Source organism: Pithys albifrons, chromosome 26 (genome assembly GCF_047495875.1).
Source record: "Pithys albifrons albifrons isolate INPA30051 chromosome 26, PitAlb_v1, whole genome shotgun sequence".
NCBI lineage: Eukaryota > Metazoa > Chordata > Aves > Passeriformes > Thamnophilidae > Pithys > Pithys albifrons.
Genome location: NC_092483.1, coordinates 1,544,292 through 1,564,709, shown reverse-complemented (window position 1 = coordinate 1,564,709; position 20,418 = coordinate 1,544,292). Strand labels below are relative to the sequence as shown.

Sequence of the window (20,418 nt, the reverse complement as noted above, 5' to 3'; positions counted from 1 at the left end):
CAAGGCAGGGGAGAGGACGGAATGAGGAGAAGAACAAGAGGATGGAAATAGGAAAAGGAAAAAGCAGAGGAAGAAGAACAAGGAACAAAAAGAAAGAAGAAAGACAAGAATGAGAAACGAGAAAAAGGAACAATGAAAGGAAAGAGAGGAAGGAACAAAAAAAATACTAAACAAGGAGACAAAGGAAGAAAGAGAAGGAGAAAAAAAGCAGAAGGAGAAAGAAGAGGCAGGAAAAAAGAAAGAGAGAAGGGAAGGAGAGGAAGGAAGCACAGGCAGGGGATTTGCCTCCAGCCCACAGGGAAGGCCAAACACATCCCCCCACACCCAGCCCCGGCAGGACGGCGTCGGCAGCAGGGTTGTCCTGTAGCCAGGGCCATGCTGGGCTGGAAGATGCACACATGAAACTGCCAAATAGGTCCCTGAAAGTCTCAAAGGAAAAATCCCAGATAATCAAGGCTACTGCAAGAGAGGTTATTGTGTTTAAATACAGAGAAAGCACAATTACTCAAATACAGCTTATAGAGAAAAATAATGAACTAGACTGTGATTTAGATGAGAGGATGAATAAAACAATTTCATTGAGCACAACATTACAACAAAAAGACCCCAGTGACCACCAAGAAAAACCTGGGAAGGCAAGCTGAGCCTGTCACGAGTTTTATTATGAACACTGTACAGAAGAAAACTGGCAGGTTCCTGCTACTGAAAAGCACCCAGTCATCATTTTCCTGACAGCACCCTTGAGCTCCTGGTTCCTCAGGCTGTAGATGAGGGGGTTCAGTACTGGAGGCACCACTGAGTATAGAACTGACACTACCAGATCCAAGGACGGGGAAGAGATGGAGGGAGGCTTCAGGTAGGCAAAAAATGATGTGCTGAGAAACAGGGAGTCCACGGCCAGGTGAGGGAGGCACATGGAAAAGGCTTTGTGCCATCCCTGCTCAGAGGGGATCCTCAGCACAGCCCTGAAGATCTGACTACAGAAGAAAACTATGAAAACAAAGCAACCAAATCCTAAACAAGTACTAACCACAAGGAGCCCAAGTTCCCTGAGGTAGGAGTGTGAGCAGAAGAGCTTGAAGATTTGGGGGATTTCACAGAAGAACTGGCCCAGGACATTGTCCTGGCACAGGGGCAGGGAAAATGTATTGGCTGTGTGCAGCAGAGCATTCAGAAAGCCAGTGGCCCAGGCAACTGCTGCCATGTGGGCACAAGCTCTGCTGCCCAGGAGGGTCCCGTAGTGCAGGGGTTTGCAGATGGCAACGTAGCGATTGTAGCACATGATGGTGAGGAGAGAAAACTCTGTTGTGGTGAAGAGGAAAAAGAAGAATACCTGTGCAACACATCCAGTGTAAGAGATGGTTCTGGTGTCCCAGAGGGAGTTCTGCATGGCTTTGGGGACAGTGGTGCAGATGGAGCCCAGGTCTGTGAGGTACAGGTTGAGCAGGAAGAAGTTCATGGGGGTGTGCAGGTGGGGGTCGCAGGCTACGGCGCTGATGATGAGGCCGTTGCCCAGGAGGGCAGCCAGGGAGATGCCCAGGAAGAGCCACAAGTGCAGGAGCTGCAGCTGCTGTCTGTCTGCCAATGCCAGGAGGAGGAACTGGCTGATGGAGCTGCTGTTGGGCATTTGGTTCTTTTGGATAAAGGGGGCTATTTGAAAGGAAAAAAAACCCACATATAATATTTCAGACAAGAAACACCATTTTTCATAGATCACCCCCGGCCAAAATGCATATCCTTTCCCTAGTTTTTACTGGCTGAGAGTGTTGTGAGGAGCAGGAGCTCTGCCCATGTGCTGCCAAGGATTCAGTTTCTTCCTGCTGCAGTGGGGACATGGAGCTCTGAAAATCAAAATGTATGTCAGACAAGCAATCTGTAAAGGAAACGTTCTGCAGCCAGTCCAAGGAAGGGCCCCCAGAGCTGCCTGAATGCCCCTTCCCCCAGGGGTGCCTTGGGGGCTTTTTCCCCCCACTCCCTGCCCAGGGCTCTGATGCCTGGAGCTGTCCCTGCCAGCAGCTGCTTCCCTGTGCCCAGGGCTGGGCCCTGACAGTGCCCCAGAGCCCATCCTGGCCCTGGGTGCTCAGCTCTGCCCTGCAGAGCCCTCCCAGCACAGGGCACTGCTCAGGGGCAGCACTGGCTGTGCAGGCTCTGCTGGCAATGCAGAACAACCCTGACGAGGCTGGAAAAGGGACACTAATACTGTAAGGTGTGATGTGGTAATTGTAGAGATTTCCTAAGAATAAAGTAGTTGGGGTTTCACAACTTTCTCCTGAACTGAGAGAATAATTTAAGTGTCCCATTGCCCACCTGGAAACCTTAAAGAAAAAGAGAGAAAGAACATGACAGAAAGAACATGGAGCTCAACTTCAAATGCTTCATTGAAACTACCCTGTAAGAACCCCTTTAGGGAGCTGGAGTTGTGAACAGTTTTGAAATCTGCACTCACATACTAAGGGTTCCTCCTTCCACATACATCTTCTCCTTCAGCCCCAGCCCTGTGAGCAGCTCCCCAGGCCGGCTGAGAGCTGCCCCTGGCAGGCTGCAGAGTCCCTGCCCCAGCACAGCGCCCTGGGCTGTAGGACCCTGCTCTGCACCACAGCCCTGGGCACCACTGGCTGCACCCCCCGGCTCCACAGCTATTCCAAAGTGCCCCCCAACAGCCCCCTCCTCACACATCCAATCAGCTGGGGCTGGGCCAGCTTTAGCAGATGCCTCCAAGAGCTGCCCCTGCATTGCCCTGCACCCACAGACTCACCGTGTCCAGCACTGCAAAGATTTCTCCTCCATGAGCTCCGAGTCATCCTCCCAATGCTGAGCCCCTTTAAGCTCTGTCTGTGCCCTGCTCGTGTCCCTGAGATGCCCTGGCAGTGCCCTGAGCCCTTCTGGGCTGTGCACAGGAGCTGCTCTTGGGCAGAGCTGTCTCTGCAGCACTGCCCACTTGCCAGGAGCTCCCTGTGTGCCAGGAGCCCAGCCCAGCTCAGCAGCACAGCAACAGCCCAGGGCATTTAATGACGTTCTGGGGGTTTTGATGTTGTTTACATTAAACTCTGTCCATGAGAGTAAGTTCAAACAACTTCTCAAAAAGTCAAAGTCAGATTGAGATGCTGAAGTTTCTTGTAGTGCTAATGGGTCCCACTGAGGGACAGGACTGAGAAAGTGTCCGCAGATTCCAGTTAGAACAGAAAACTGCAGGCAGCGAAGACAAATTTGAACCAGCAAGGAAAAGATGCCTCTCATGCTGAGTTAAAATGGCTGTGTTTGAGAATTTAAAGGTGTAAGCCATGACCCCCGGTGCCTGGGAAGGCAGATTCTGTCCCTCCTTCATCCGTCAGGGCTCTTTCTGGGTCACTGGGATGAGGGATGTGAAATGCCAAGGGCAGGATGATGGGGTAGCACCTCCCAGGCTGCTGAGCAGGGACAAGGAGACAATGAGGCCCCAGGGCTGCAAGGGTCACTTGTCTCCTCATGCCATCAGGGGCACACACAGCAGCCATGGCCAAAGGCCTGCACAAGTTGGCTCTGGCAGGGCCTTTCTGCTTCTGCACATCCTTGTCTCCTCTCCAGCCCAGGGTGTCCTACGGTGTCCATGCCCTGCCCCTTTCCCTGCAGGCTGTCGTCATCCCCCGGCTGCCCCACCTCGCTGGCCCCTTCCTGCACTGACATCTCTCCCTCCTCCCTGGCTCTGCCTTGAAACACAAAGCCTTGGGCTGACCCAGATCTCTTCTTGGTGATGTTTTGTATCAGAGCACTGTTTTTGGAGCGAAATTCCTTTCTTTGCATGTCCAGTCTGAACCTCCCTTACTGCCTTTGGTGAAAATATTTCTTTCTCATTCTATTTCTGACCACAAAAGCAAAAGCTCCACCATCTCTGAAACCACCACTCTGACACTGCAGGACCTCATGAAATCAAGGGGTCACTTTGGAATCTCATGGATTTAAGGGACCTTTGTCACAGTTCAGGATCTTAGGGAGCACATGGGACCAGTGTGACACTGTGGAAACTCATGGAATGTTGACACTGCAGAGTCTTATTGATCCAAAGGGATCATTGCCACTCGGTGTAACCTCATGGAATCAAGGGGTCACTGTGATTCCTCAGAGCCTGATGGTACAAAAGGGACATTGTGACACTGCATAGCCTCATGGAAACAGAGTCACTGTGGAGTGTCATGAATTTAGGGGACCATTATTAACAGTGCAGTGCCTTGTGGAGCATAAGGGACCAGTGTGACACTGTGGAACCTCATGGAATGAATGTCCCTGTGGGACACTGAAGAGTCTTTTTGATCCAAAGGGATCCTTGTCACTCTGTAGAACCTCATGGAATCAAGGGGTCATTGTGACACTGCAGGGCCTCAGAGAACCAAAGGAATGCTGGGCACTGGGGAAGCTCACAGGATGAAAGGAACCTTGGGACTGTGTAGAAGCTCATGAGGTCATGGTGGACATAGAAGTCTTAGACAGAGTTTATTAGAGAAGCTTTCTCTTTGAGCTGCAAGAGGCAGAAAGGACCCCTTGCTTTCTAAACTCGTTAGAGAAGAGTCTGGGTGTGACTGGATCCAATCTTAGCCTCAGATTTACTCTGCAGTGTAAATTATAGAGGTGTGATTGAATCCCTTTTTCCCACAGGTTTTACTGATGACAAATCAGATATAATTATATAAAATGAATTACTTATTATGGCAAATGAGTAGACAAAAGAACAGACAAGTGAACAGATGAAAATCTTAATAATTTACTTAAATATTTACTATCCTGTGGAAAAGCTAAAAACCTCCTAGTGGAGTATATTATAGCATAAAATAATGTAGTGCACTATATCAAAGCAACTATTTTAAAACAGTTGTATCGAAGCCAGCAAAAAGAAACAATCATTAAGCAGAGATTGATGTAACTCACCACACAGCTAAAGAGGGCAGATCTCTCTCCTTCCCTTAACCCCTGGGCAGTGACCACAAAGAGCTGTCCCTGCTTCATGGGAGAAGCTCCAAACACTTCAAGGCAGTCTGTGGAAGGATCTGCCATACGAAAGTTGGGCTGGGATTTAGAGTTACACAGTCAGGGATTGCTAGTCACAAATTTCCAGGCCAGTGAGCAGGTTATCTGTCAAATCTTATTTCAAAAAGCAGGATGTGTATTTGCAGTTTGGTGAACCAGGCTGGTTAAGCAGAATTCAACACCAAAACAGCCCATTGGTGGCAGCAGTAACTCAGCACAGAGGGCCTGCATTGTTTGCTTTCTCCGAGCCATTCTGGACCTGATCAGGGTAGAACATCCTGTCATGGTCCATAAGGCTCTGCAGTGCCACAATGGCACCTTGATGCCATGAGGTTCCAAAATGTCCTGCGGTTCATTTGGTTCCAGGAGTCCCCACAAGTCACAAAGGCCCCTTGGTTCCATGAGATTCCACAGTGCCCCAGGGTGCCTTTGGCTCCATGATGCTCTTCACAAGTCACAATAGCTCATTGATTCCATGAGGTTCCTGTCTCCCAGGGTTCCTTTGGTTCCATCAATCCCTGCAATGTCACAATGGCCTTTGATTCCATGAGGTTCCACAGTGCCCCAGCATCCCTTTGGCTCCATGATGCTCTGCAGTGCCACAAAGCCCCTTCATTCCATGAGGCTCCTCAGTGTAACAACACCCTCGTTTCCATAAGGTTCTGAAATGTCTCAGTGTTCCCTGGGTTCCCTGAGGCCCTGAAGTGTCACAATGGCCCCTTATTTACAAGAGCTTCCACAGTGTCCCTCCCTGTGTTCATTTGGTTTGATGAGGCCTCAGGTGTCACAGTGGCCTTTTCATTCCATGAGGTTCCAAAATGTTCCAGGGTTCCTTTGCTTCCATGAGGCCCTGAAGAGTCACAATGGCCCCTTGATTCCAGGAGTTTCCAAAATATCTCAGGATTCCTTTGGTTCCCACATGTCACAATTGCCCCATGGCTCCGTGCGGATCCACAGTATTCCAGGATTTCTTGGGTTCCAAAAACCCTGGAGTGTCACAATGACCTCTTGATTCCATGAGGTTCCAGAGGCTCCCTGGATTCCTTTATTCCCATGAGGCCCTAAAGTGCCTCAAATGGCCCCTTTGGATCCAGGAGGTTCCACACTGTCCTTGCTAGAACACACCTGGTTGGATGTTGCCCCACCTGCAGAGCTGCCTCCAGCTCTGGGGTCCCAGCACAGCAAGGACATGGAGCTGGTGAAGCAAGTCCAGAGGAGACCACCAAGATGATCAGAGGGATGGAGCAGCTCTGCCATGAGGGAAGGATGAGAGAATTGGGATTGTTCAGCCTGGAGAAGAGAAGGTCTTGAGGTGACCTAAAATGGCCTTTCAGGACCTGAAGGGAGCCAACAAGAAAGATGCAGAGAGACTATTTAGAAGAGCCTGAAGTGACAGGACAAGGGGGAATGGTTTCACACTGATAAAGGGAAGGTTTAGATGAGATATTAGGAAGAAATTTTTTACTGTGAGGGTGGCGAGGTCCTGGCACAGGTTGCTCAGAATAGTTCTGGCTGCTCCATCACTGGAAGTTGTTCAAGGCCAAGCAGAATGTGGCTTTGAGCAACCTGGTCTAGTGAAAGTTGTTTCAGCCCCTGGGGTTGGAAGGAGATCCTCTTTAAGGTCCCTTATGACCCAAATCATTCTGTGATTCTGTGGCTGGTGGGTGATGTGGTGGTCAGGGCTGGCTTGGGCACAGAGACTGTGAAATAATGGAGATTTCCATTGTGGGTGAAGGAAGGAGGGGCACCAGCAGAACTGACACCTTGGACTGACAGCTGACAGACTTTGGCCAGTTTAGAAAATTGATAAATGGAGTTCCTTGGGAGTCAGCCCTGAATGATAAAGGAGTCCATGAAGGCTGGAGGTGTTTTAAGAAGGAAATCTCAAACTTCAGGAGCTGTGCCTGTGTGGCCTAAGACAAGCCAGGGGGCAAAAAGTATGACCTGGTAAAACAGTGAGCATGGGCAGGAACTCAGAATAAAAAAGAGTGTTTATCACCTTTGGGAAGAGGGGCAGAAACCTTGGGGGGACTACAAGGATATGGTGAAGTTTTGGAGGGGGAAAATGTGAAGGGCCAAAGATAAACTGGAGCTGAATTTAAAGACAGCAAAAAGTGCATCTCTTAATTCATGGGCAACAAAAGGAGGGCTCAGGAGAGTCTCCATCCTTTGCTGGATGCAGAGGCAGCACAGTGTCAGGGCAGGAGGAAAAGGCTGAGGGAATCAATGCCTTCTTTTCTTCAGTGTTTACTACCAAAACCAGTTGTTCTTTGGACACCCAACTCCCAGGTCTGGAAGTTGGTGGTGGGAAGTCAAGCAAAGCCCCTGAAATCTAGAAGGAAATGGTCAGTGACCTGCTGTGGCAATAAGACCCCCACAAGTCCCAGGGCCCAGATGGGATGCACCTGAGAGTACTGAGGGAGCTGAAGAAAGAGCTGGCCAAGCCACTTTCACTCATTGCCCAGCACTCCTGGTGAACTGCAGAAGTTCGAGCTGACTGGAAATAAGCAACTGTGATGTCCATCTATGAGAAGGGTTGGAAGGAGGATCTGGGCAACTCCAGGGCAGTCAGCCTGACCTTGATGCCAGGAAAGACCATGGAGAAGATCATCTTGAGCATCATCACATGGCATTTGCAGGACAACCAGGGGATAAGGCCCAGCCAGTGTGGGTTTGGGAAAGGCAGATCCTGCCTGAGCAACATGGTCTCCTTCCATGATAAAATGACCTGATTAGGAGATGAGGGAAAGGCTGTGGATGTGTCTCTCTAGAATTCAGTAAAACCTTTGGCACCACCTCCCACAGCATCTCCTGCAGAAAGTGGCTGCTCATGGCTGGGATGAGGGAACTGTTTGCTGGGTGAAAAACTGGCTGATGGTTAGAGAGTGGTGGGGAATGGAACTAAATCCAGGTGGGGCTGGTCACTAGTGGGGTTCCTCAGGGCTCAGTGTTGGGGCTGGTCCTGTTTAACATCATTATTGATAATCTGAACAAGAAGATCGGGGGCACCCTCAGTAAATTTGTGGACAACACCAAGTTGGGTGTGATTGTGGATCTTCTGCACGGCAGCAAGGCTCTGCAGAGGGATCTGGACAGGCTGGATAAATAAGACCAAGTGTCAGGTCCTGCCCTTGGGTCACAAAAACCCCATGAAATGCTCCAGGCTGGGGGCAAAGTGCCCTGAGAGCTGTTCAGCAGGAAGGGACTTGGGGAGTGGAGAGTGGCTGAAGTGTGCCTAGGTGGGCAAGAAGTCCAATGGCATCCTGGCCGGTGCCAGGGATAATGTGGCCAGCAGGACCAGGGAACCAACTGTCCCTCTGCACTGGGCACTGATGAGGTCCCACCTTCAGTGCTATGTCCAGTTCTTGGTCCCTCACTGCTAAAAGGTCATTGAAGGGCTGCAGCATGTCCAGAGAAGGGAACAGGGCTGGGGAAGGGCCTGGAAAAAGCGTGTCATGAAGAATGGCTGAGGGAACTGTTTTTCTTGAGTCGGGAGAAGAGGAGGCTCAGGGAGGACCTCATTGCTCTCTACAAAGACCCAAAAGGAGGTTTTAGTGAGTTGGTGGCCAGCCTGTTCTACCAAGGCTATAGTTACAGGAAGAGATAAAATGGCCTTAAATGGTGTCAGGAGAGGTTCAGATTAGATATTAAAAAATGTTTTTTCACTGAGAGAGTGTTTATGCACTGAGATAAGAAGCCCAGGGAGGTGCTGGTGTCTTTTGAAGTGTTCACATGGTGTCTGGATGTAGCACTCTGCGTTATGGTTTAGGGGTGATTATGGTGGTGCTGCATTCAGAGTTGGACAAAAAGATCTAAAAGGTATCTTCCAACCCTGATGATTCTCTGATTCCTTGACCTGTTGTCTTGGTTTGAGTTGGCAAACTGCCAACTGTCCAAGCCAGATGTTAGCTTCCCTGTCTAAGCCGAGAAAGGAGGGAAGGGAAAAACCCCTCAAATTACGTTTATGCTAAAACTACATGTATTTTTACAGAAAGAAAGAGAAAAATTAGAAGAAAGTACAATACATGCGCATACAAGTTTTAAAAAAGCAAGAAATAATCGTTCACTTCCCAGTGAAACATACCAATCCCACTATTCTAATCACAAACTACTTCAAGGAACTCAATCCCCAGAAAGACAGACCCAAGCAAAAAGAAAAGAACCAAGAACAACACATTTTACTTTACTGAGATTGTATAGTGGTGAGCCGACACTGTGGGCCTGGGCCTCTCCATCTCTCTTGGGATAGAACGGCATGCCTTCTCAGGATCACAGCTGTGAAGCAACTGAACTAAACCACTCACACTCTGGCTTCTACTTCCCTGGAAAATTATGTCATAATATGGTATGGAATAAAACACTATTGGCTAGAAGAAGTCAGCTGTTAGCTCAGCCCAGCTCAAATCAGCTGACAACTTCAGGCCTAGTCTGAACTTAAAACCTAAATTTAGGCTCACCTAGGTGAACCCATAACACCTGTCATCACTGTTTCCAGGTTTCTGCTCTACCAAGTTCCTGTAGATGTTTTGTCAGTTGGATGCCCCAGTGGGACTCATTAGAACTTCAAAAAATTTTAAAGTTTGAATATGACTTTGGTTTTTCAAGAGGTTCCTGCAACTTTCCTCAGTAACTGACTCAGCACCAAATCCCCCAGAGGGTCATTAAATTCCCTGGGCTGTTGCTGTGCTGCTGAGCTGGGCCGGGCTCCTGGCACACAGGGAGCTCTTGGCAAGCAGGCAGTGCTGCAGAGAGACAGCTCTGCCCAGGAGCAGCTCCTGTGCACAGCCCAGCAGGGCTCAGGGCACTGCCAGGGCATCTCAGGGACACGAGCAGGGCACAGACAGAGCTTAAAGGGGCTCAGCATTGGGAGGATGACTCGGAGCTCATGGAGGAGAAATCTTTGCAGTGCTGGACACGGTGAGTCTGTGGGTGCAGGGCAATGCAGGGGCAGCTCTTGGAGGCATCTTCTAAAGCTGGCCCAGCCCCAGCTGATTGGATGTGTGAGGAGGGGGCTGTTGGGGGGCACTTTGGAATAGCTGTGGAGCCAGGGGGTGCAGCCAGGGGTGCCCAGGGCTGTGGTGCAGAGCAGGGTCCTGCAGCCCAGGGCACTGTGCTGAGGCAGGGACTCTGCTTCCTCCCAGGGTCGGCTCTCAGCCGGCCTGGGGAGCTGCTCACAGGGCTGGGGAGAAAGGGCTGTGGGGAAGGAGCAACCCCTGGTATTGAAGGAGAAGGTCTTTCTCCTGTCAAAAGTGTGGTGCAGGGGCAAGGGATGCTCACAGTTCCAGATCAAAGCAGAAAAGTTCCCAGGAGCATTTTCAGGAAGCACACCATGAAAGAGGATACCATATAGGGAACAGTCCTTTTCTTTCAGTGTTATCCTCTGGATTGTCTGGGTGTGAACTGAGACTGAGAAATTTATCTCTGAGCCTAGGAGGAGACTCTGAAACCTGTAACCTCTTTATTTTAAAAGTGAATAAACAAGGGACTATGAGAAATCACCACAAAGTGGCTCTCAGGCAGCATCGATGTTACTTTTCCAATCTCCTCAGGGTGGGTCTGAAACTGCCATCAGAGCCTGCACATCCAGAGCCACCCCTCGGCTATGCTGTGCTGGGAGGCACCCCTGTGCTGGGAGGGCTCTGAAGGGCAGAGCTGAGAACCCAGGGCTGGGATGGGCTCTGGGAGCACTGCCAGGGCCCAGCCCTAGGCACAGGGAAGCAGCTGCTGGCAGGGACAGCTCCAGGCAGCAGAGCCCTGGGTAGAGAGTGGGGGGAAAATGCCCCCAAGGCACCCCCGGGGGAGGGGGCATTCAGGCAGCTCTGGGGACCCTTTCCTGCAGCTCTGCTGGGCACTGTGTGCTGGGCAAGGAAAATGAGGATTCCTCCAGTGGAAAAGAACGTTAACCAGACGTGTCTTCTGAGTCATGACTGCAGAGATGGAACTTTTGAATACAAGGTGGGTTATACCTCATGTCACTTGTGAATGTCTGAGCTGTAAAAAAAAAAAAATGTCCTATTGCAGCAGAGGAACACTGACTCCTTGGCAGCACATTTGGCATCATTTGACACATTGATTTGGGGTAAAAACAGACTGGTTTTGCCAGAGACCTCTGTCCTTAATTATTCTCCGTGTTTTCCTTTTCTGAACAGAACCTCTATTAAGAAACACCAGATGTCCAACAGCAGCTCCATCAGCCAGTTCCTCCTCCTGGCACTGGCAGACACGCAGCAGCTGCAGCTCCTGTGCTTGTGGCTCTTCCTGGGCATCTCCCTGGCTGCCCTCCTGGGTAATGGCCTCATCATCAGCGCCATAGCCTGCGACCACCACCTGCACACCCCCATGCACTTCTTTCTGCTCAACCTGTCCCTCACAGACCTGGGCTCCCTCTGCACCACTGTCCCCAAAGCCATGCACAACTCCCTCTGGGACATCAGAACCATTTCCTACGCAGGATGTGTAACAGAGATCTTTTTCTTTGTCTTCTTCGTCTTAGAAGAGTTTTATCTCCTCACCACCATGTGCTATGACCTCTGCGTTGCCATCTGCAAACCCCTGCACTACGGGACCCTTCTGGGCAGCAGAGCTTGTGCCCACATGGCAGCAGTTGCCTGGGCCAGTGCGTTTCTCTATGCTCTGCTGCACACAGCCAATACATTTTCCCTGCCTCTGTGCCAGGGCAATGCCCTGGGACAGTTCTTCTGTGAGATCCTCAAGCTCTCCTGCTCACACTCCCACCTCAGAGAACTTGGACTTCTTGTGGTTAGTGCCTGTGTAGGATTTGGTTGTTTCATTTTCATTGTTTTCTCCTATGTGCAGATCTTCAGGACTGTGCTGAGGATCCCCTCTGAGCAGGGACGGCACAAAGCCTTTTCCACATGCCTCCCTCACCTGGCCGTGGTCTCCCTGTTTCTCAGCACTGGTGCGTTTTCTAATCTGAAGGTCCTTACCATCTCCTCCCCATCTCTGGATCTGGCATTGTCAGTTCTGTACTCAGTGGTGCCTCCAACACTGAAGCCCCTCATCTACAGCCTGAGGAACCAGGAAATCAAGGATGCTGTGAGGAAAATGATGACTGGATTCTTATCAGTTGCAAAAAAAATCATGTTTTCTTCTGTGCAGTGTTTATAATAAAACTCATGAAAGTTTAGCTTGCCTTCTCAGGTTTTTCTTGGTGGTCCATGGGTTCTTTTTATCATAATATTGTGCTAAATGAAATTACTTTATTCATCCTCTCATCTAAATTCTAGTTCATTAATTTGGCTCTTTAAATCTTTAATCGAGTAATTGTGCTGTCTCTATATTTAAACAAAATAAACTCTTTTGTATTAGCCTTATGTGTCTGGGATTTTTCCTTTGAGACTTTCAGGGACCTACTGGGCAGTTTCATGTGTGCAGAGAAAGGCAAAAGAGTCCTGGCACAGCAGCACTGCCAGGGAGCACCAGCACTGGGCCTTTTCTGACCTGGTCTCTTTCCACTTGTACGCTCTCCTGCAGAGCCCCTGTGCTGGACTAAGGCCTTGGTCCTCTGCCAGCTGGGACACAGACCTGCTGCATGTTCATCCTGGGGTCACAGGCAGGGACAGGCCATGGGCACTGCTGGGACACAGCTGGGCTCCACAACAGCAGCTCCATCAGGAAAGGGATTCTCCTTAGCTCAAGACATGCAGTCTTAGGGCTTTTTGCAAAGTCACTCTCAAGAACATGGCAAGGAAGAGACTTTATAGGGGGTCCTTGTTTGCTTGTTCTCCAGGGGCTCTAAATCTACATGTGAACCAGCAAACAGAGCCCTGTAACTGCAGGGGCTACAGCAGGAAATAGGGAAAATGATCTGGTGAGTGTTCTGTGTTACCCTCAGAGAACACACTACTGCTACCCATGACAACAATGTCAGTAATAAAAGCTGGAACCAGAACAAAGAAACTCCACAAGAAGCACACATGGTGCACAACACCATTGCTCCATTGCTCACCACTCAGTGCCCAATGCCCAGCTGAGCCCAGGCAGAGATCAGCCCTTCCTGACCAACCCCCCATTAACACCCTGAGCACGGCCCTGCATCAAAGGGATCATTCTTTGGGCCAGTTGGACTCAGCTATCCTGGCCCTCCTCCCTTTCATCTTCCTGTGACCCTGAGGAGATCATCAGAGGCCATGATTGAACAAACCTCTCACAGGCTCAGTGAGGAAAGGAAAATCCAAAGCACCGGGGAAAAAAACCTGCAGTCCCTTGGAACATTAAAAAGCCCCACCAAAGGGCCATTCATTACAAAGCCTCCCCAGGGACTCGTCCCAGCAGATCCTTGGAGGCCACAACTGCAGGGAGGCAAAGGCTCTGGGCAGCAGCTCAGGTGCTGAGCAAAGCCTGGCTTGGCTGGAGGCAGCAGAAAGGCCCAGCCCTGACCCCAAGTCCGGGGAAGGCAGATCCTGTCCCTCACACCTTGCTCAGACCTTCTTTGCCCCTCCCCCCTCCCCCTCTGCTGAATTTTCCAGTAACTTGCAAGAGAGGGAGGTAACCACAGTGGCACAGGCAGCCTGGTTTCTGGGCCTTCTGTCACTAGGACTAAAATGGCTTCTTTATTTGGACTAGAATATGTTCTAGTTCCTCTCTGACTCTTAAGACAGAAATGCAGGATTGTAGCTCAGGGCTTAGAAGCTGCCAGCTCCTACTTTCAATGTAAGGAACTCCATAGCTACATAAAATCTACAGATCAATAAATTCCTAAGGCAACACCCCACTGCTGCTCCTGACAGCAGGACCAGGCCCCTCTCCACCCCCTGTGCTGCCCCTGCTCAGACATCCCCAGTGCTGGTTCCCTTGGGGGCCCCTCAGCATCACCCCCACACTGAGCTGCCCTGCTGGACCCTGCAGAGCTGCCCATGGCAGCAGCTCGTTTGGAATGGCACAGCCCATCCTACACTGGCCCCTGGACACCAAAGAAACAAAGCCCTGACCCTCAGAGTGCAGCCCTGCCCGTGGCAATGGGCCCCCAGGGCTGCCCTGAACAAAGCAGACCCTCCAGACCCTGCCCAGAGACACAACTGGGGACACCACACATGATGCTCTTAGGAAACAGCTACAAGCTTTGCTTGGCTGTTGGGAGGGGTCATTGTTTTATTCTAAATGTTCAGAGTTACCCCCTTGAGGGGCAGCATGTCCAAAAGGCCACTGTTGTGTTCCATTTGGAGGCAGGAACATTTCCCAAAGGAATCCAGGTGGCACACACGGTGCAGAGGGAGCTGCCAAGTCACCCCAGTGTTCAGCCCTGCCCTGAGTGGAACCAACACTGCCCTTTCTCACACATCTCTGGTGAAGACAAAGATCTCAGGGTTTAGTTTGTAAACAAGGAATCCTTGAAAAGATATGTTTAGGACCTGACAGCAAGGTCACTCAGGAGCAACCAGCACAGGAATGGGCAGGAACTGTTGGTCAGAGGTCCATCTAGGAGGGGAGGGTGGATATTTTAATTTTATTTGACACTACAGAAGCAATTTCTGGGGTGGCCTCTGGAATTTTATTCTATTTCAAGAGCAGCAGCAACAGGACTGTGTTTGAGTGCTGCAAATGAGGCCTGTATGGCCCTCACTCACCTTGACTTAGTGCTCAGGGGCTTGTGAGCATTCCAATGTCTACTGATGGCTACACTTGAGACAAAAACACTGAGTTCACTGTCACAAATGCACTAGGGATGGCACTGATCAAAAGAGGCAATTGCAATTTTACTGATAAAATTCAGGTGGCAACCAGTAGCCATGGGGAAAAAAATGAAAAACTAAATTTATGCAGCACGAATTTTTAATAACAAAAATCAGATCTGTTCCAGAAATGCCTTTGTGCACTGCCTATTTTAGATATATGTTCCTGTGGTTCCATGGGAGCCCGAAAATTCTTCTCAGCCCATCATTGTCACACCTGCAGCATCGGGGGCTGCAGGAGTAAAGGGGACCCTGCAGTGAGGCTTCAGATCTGTTCACTAAATACCATTCTGAAAGGAGATTGAATGAGGGAGAGCCCAGTTCTCAGTGTGAGACAGGCAGCTGCCAACAGGTCCAACCAGCACACTGGATTTACACCATCTGATCTCTGCTGGGGGGCCCTGTCCTAGCCCCTCGCTGGCCCAGAGGAGCCACTGCCTGTGCTGGGATGCTCAGGGACCACTGGGCTCTTGCCAGTGGCTTCCCTGCCCAGCCAAGCAGTGCTGCCTGAGCTTCTCATCAATCACCAGCCCCAAGTCCTTCTCCTCTTTGGGGCTGCTCTCAATCCATTCTCCACCCAGCCTGAGTTTGTGCTCCATAATCATGTGACAAACTGTAATGCATGCAAATAGAACAGACTGTGGCTAGGCCTCATCCACAAAATTACAAGAAGCAGAGGAAGCTTTGTATTCTGAAGAGGTTGCCATCTCGGACTTTGGTTCAGTTTTGTCTCAGAGAAAACATCAGAGCTTAAAAACCCTAAAACTTTGGAGGTCTTTGAAAATGATCTGATTGGCTACTGTCAGTTTTTTAAAGCTTGTTTCTGTTTTCAGAGGGCTGTTAAGTTGTTGGATGAAGAGGTAACTTATCTTTTTTAAAAAGAAAGCCAAGATATTCACTTTGTATGTGTTGATAGCATGGATGCGTCTTACTGACCTCAACACCCTGCCTCGAATTCAATACCCCTGGTTTCACCAAAACAGGGAAAGATATAGAGAGAGAGCAAGAGAGCAAATATGCACAGATGAAAAGGGAAAAAATAACTCTTTATCAAAAAGAAATGCTAATAACAATACTTTAAAACTGGGCAATGTCACAGTGTCCCCTGAGTTCCAGGAGGCCCTGCAGTGTCACAGTGTCCCCTGAGCACCCTCAGGCCCCATATCACACAGCCCTGGCAGTTGCCTCAGCTGAAATTCTGGGGCCCTTTGGGGCACCACAACAGAAGGAAGAGATTGAGCCATTTGAGAATGTCCAAAGGAGGCAACCAAGATGGGCAAGGGCCTGCAGGGGAAGTGTGTGAGGAGCGGCTGAGGGCACTTGGTGTGTTCAGCTGCACAAGAGGAGACTGAGGGGAGAGCTCAGTGCAGGTACAACTTCCTTGAGAGGGGCAGAGGAGGGGAAGGCCCTGGTCTCTGTTCTGTGGGGACCAGGGACAGCACCCAGGGAATGGTTGGAGTTGTGTCAGGGCAGGGTCAGGTTAGATCTTAGAAAGAGGCTCTTCCCCCAGAGGGTAGTGGGCACAGCCCCAAGGCTGACAGAGTTCCAGGAGAGTTTGGATAATGCTCTGTGGCACAGGGTGTGACTCTTGGGGATGGTCCTGTGCAAGGCTGAGGGTTGGACTCCATGACGCTTGTTGTTCCCTTACCACTCAGCACATTCTGGGGTTCTGAGACACCAGCTGGGCTTGTCCCAGTGCACAAAGAGCTCCATCACCCCAAAAAATTCTATGGGTGCCCCCTGTGTGTGGAGGGCTCCCAGAACCACCGCAGGAGGCCTGGAGGAAGGGGGGACACCCTCCTGCAGATGAGATGTCCATCAAACCTGGGTTCCTTCCAAGCCACTTGTAACTCCTCAGAATTGGGGATTATAACCCCCCTCAGGCATCAGTGGAGCCAGGGGGGTCACTGCAATCCCCAGAATGAGGAGGAGACTCCCAAGACCCATTTAGAACCCCTAAATATTGGTTGAAAGCAGGATTCTTCTACCAATAGTGTCATCTCATCTCCCCAAATTGGAAGAGGTTCAACTCAGCCAATGAAAAATAGGAGGGAGACCCTCAAAAGATGTTTATAGCCCCACAGAATTGGTGGAAAGCAGAAGGATCCCCCCAAAACAACCTCCCTGTGTCCCTCCCTGTGGGGTCCCACTTCAAGCACTGGAGCCACATGTCCCCAACACTCCCTCACAGAACCCCCTCAGGATAGGAGGGCACCCCAGAAGATCCCTCAGTCTTTCCAGACCCCCCATCTCATGTTTCCTAAACCCCAGCCCTTCCCCCTCAAGCCCTATTCCAACCCTCCCAATTTGCATCCGATCCCTCCCAATTTTATCCCACCATTCCTGGGTTTGTAGCACCCCTTCTCCTGCTGCTGACTCCCATAAGTGGGTTCAAGTTGGATTAAACCATTTTGGGGTGGGATTGAGTCTTTTGAAGTTGGCATGCAGCAATTTTGGGGTGGGATTGAGGCATTATGAGGTGACAGATCGATCCCTCTCAGATTTTGGACTGCAAAATGATGGAGAAAAGTCATTTGGCCTGGAGACCCCCAATTTTGGGCAAAACTCTCCCAGATCCCCACAGAACCCTGAAATCTTCCTGAATATCCCACTGAACACCAAATTCCTTCCCCAAATCTTAACAAAATGGTGGGTGTTTAGATGTCTCTGTTCAATTTCTTTATTTTACCCCCAATTTCAGGTGATTTTAAAGGATGAAGATGGATAAAATAAAATAAAAAACAAAAAAAGCATCATGTGAGTGTGCATGGGATTGGGCTGGGTTGAATGGCCCATAGAGAGGCAGAGCCACAGAGAATGGGAATTATGAAATTATTTAGTTTAGAAAAGATCTCAAACACCATTCAGGATTGCTTTAGGACACCAGAAGAACCAACTGTATGGAGCAGATGAGATTTTTAGGATCAAAAGTCAGCAAATTCCCTCTTCCCAATGAATTTCCCACTTCAGTCTGTGTCCCCATACCAAAATACCAAAAATGCTAAGTAATCACTTTGGAAGCAAAGTCCCCTCTTCTTCCCTCCCCTTTCCTCCCCCTCCCCCTCTCCCCCCCCCCCAAAAAAAAAAAAAAGGGCACAGACCATGGTTTGGTAGGATATGGTATATTAAACAAAAAATAAAATAGAAACCAAATAAAAAACAAACTACCACCTAGAATAAAAGATAGCAAGAACAAACAAAATAAATTTCTACTTCCCCAGTAAAGACAAAGAACTGCCAGAGGGCAGTTCCCCCCAGGAGCTCTGAGCTGCCACCCAACTCCTTGTTCAGACAGCAGGAAGAAGAAGGAAAATCCGTCCTCCCTCTCTTTTTCTATCTGAGATGATGATAGAATATGGTATGGAATATCACTGCCCAGTAGAAGTCAGCTGGTCTGACCCAGTTTGAGTCAGCTGATTGTCCAAGCCTTGATCAAAAACCAAAGCCCAAATCTGGGCCTAACTAAAACCATGACACCATGGATGTTCCTTCCCCTGTGTTAACCCAAGTGCCCACGGAGAACCAGGAGGATGCAGAGACCACCAGCCAGGTGGGTCACTGGGAATGTGGGTCAGGATCTCTGCTCCCAATGTAGATCCTCCAATGGGTGATAGAGATGGAGTAGCAGATGAAGCTCTTCCCAAAGTCAGGGCACTCATAGGGCTTCCCTTACTGGTGGGTCCGTTGATGTTGGGTTAAGGTAATTTTGTGTAGAACCATTGTAGTATGAGGTGAAAATCAGGGGATGTTTTGGTGGAATTAAAGGAATTTTGGGTGGAATTAAAGGGACTTTGGGTGGAATCTTGGGGATTTGTGGTAAAATTAGGGGGATCTGGGATGAAATTCTGGGGATTCTTTTGTTGCCTAAATCCTTGAGAAAATAGACACTCAAAAACAGTTTAATGCAGAAAGATATACAGGTTACCTTTATTTGAAGTTTCTCGGGTGCACAGCAGAAGGTCTGTGCACACATGACCAGGGATGTCACAATTTTATAACCTCTCCAGCAATTTACATATGAGATATCAATAACCAACCATGATCCTCATTTCCCTCTGTGCCCCACTCAGAGGGGTCTTCAGAACTGCTCCTTGCAGATGTTCCAGGAAGTCCAGGCCTTCTTCCTGTGTTTTGTCTTCACACTCTCTACAGGTGGTTTCTCACAAACACCACGGCCTTGGCAGGGCATGAGAAAGCTCACGAATCTCTGAGAAAGAGCTTTAGTAACTCACCTAAGATGGGAACAACACAGGAGAATCCATGGAACTTATATGATTCTAAAAATCTACAAAAACACACTAAAATCCTTCGGCATCAAGAAGTAAAACAAATCCTAAAAAAACGCTGAGCTTCACTTTATCTCCAGTTCCCTCCCTTCTCCTCCCCAGCAGCACAGAGAGATGGGAATGGGAGTTACGGTGAGTTCATCAGGATTATGCTGCTGCTTCACCCTCAGGGAGAGGAGCCTTTCCCCTGCTGGAGTGTGGGGTCCCTTTGCACAGAGTCAGTCTTTGCTCTGCTCCATCCAGCCTAGGTCCCTCCCAAGGGAGACAGTCCTCCAAGAACTTCTTCCACTTGAGTCCTTCCCTGGGCTCAGTCCCTCAGGAACAGGCTGCTCCACTGTGGGTCCCTTCCCTGGGCTCAGTCCGTCAGGAACAGGCTGCTCCAGTCTGGGTCCCTTCCATTGGCTCAGTCCCTCAGGAAAAGGTTGCTCCACTGTGGGTCCCCCATGGGGTCCCAAGTCCTGCCACCAAATCTCCTCCAGTGTGGGCTCCTCCCCACAGCTCTGCAGGGGCTCCCACGGGGTCTCAGCCTCCTTTGGGCATCCCCTGCTTTAGTGAGGGCTCCTCCCCAGGCTGCAGGGGAGTCTCTGCACCATCCTGGACTCACCCACAGCTCACAGGCACTTCAACTCAAGTTAACAGGGACTTCCAGCCTGCCCAGGGCAGCAGCAATTCCCAGGCCTCCTGCCAGCCCAGGCACATCACCAAGGCTGCTGTCCAACATTCCCAGGCACAGCACAGTGAGGTGGTCAGAGCTGAGAAGCTCAGCAGCAGAGACAACAACAGGCAGCCACCAAGGAGCACCAGACTCTGATACACAGCCGGGAGCCTCAGACAGCACCAGCAGCTGCAAAGTCCATCAGCACATCCCAATCCCATCTGTCTGTCTCTCCAACACTCCCAGCCCCACCCTGGACACCAACAAAGGCTGGTGTGGTTTCACCCTATCCAGCCCCCAAGCCTCTCACAGCCACTCCTCACTCCCTCACCAGCAGGATCAGGGAGAGAACTGGGAGGGAAAAGCTGGAAAACTCATGGGTTGAGATAAAGACCATTTAATAAGGACAAGCAAAACCTGCACACACAAGTAAAACAAAAGAACAAATTCCTTCCCTGCTTCCCATGACTGGGCAGGTGTTCAGCACCTCCAGGGCAGCAGGGCCCAATCCCATGGAATGGTGACTTGGGAAGACAAACTCCACTGTGGGGGGTTAACTCAGCCGGTCTGCGGACCCCCTAATGTTTGAGGAATTGATATGGAGCAGGTTAGAATGTATTCTTGGATGAAAGCAGTTTGCAGTGTTCCCCTAAAGAGGAAGAAACCTCCTGCAGAATGCAGGGGACCTTTTGACCAGTAGGATTCTTCCATGTATGTTTGCCTTAGCTGACTGACCAATTGTGGGATGACACGGTGTGGGAGAAAGCAGATAAAAGTAAAGTTGTAA

The 20,418-nt window shown here is 50.0% G+C and overlaps 1 pseudogene; it reads right to left on the bottom strand.

Annotated features, from left to right (window-relative positions):
- The window catches only part of LOC139682996 (zinc finger protein 154-like), a 75,269-nt pseudogene that overhangs the window by 32,745 nt on the left and 22,106 nt on the right, over positions 1 to 20,418 (bottom strand).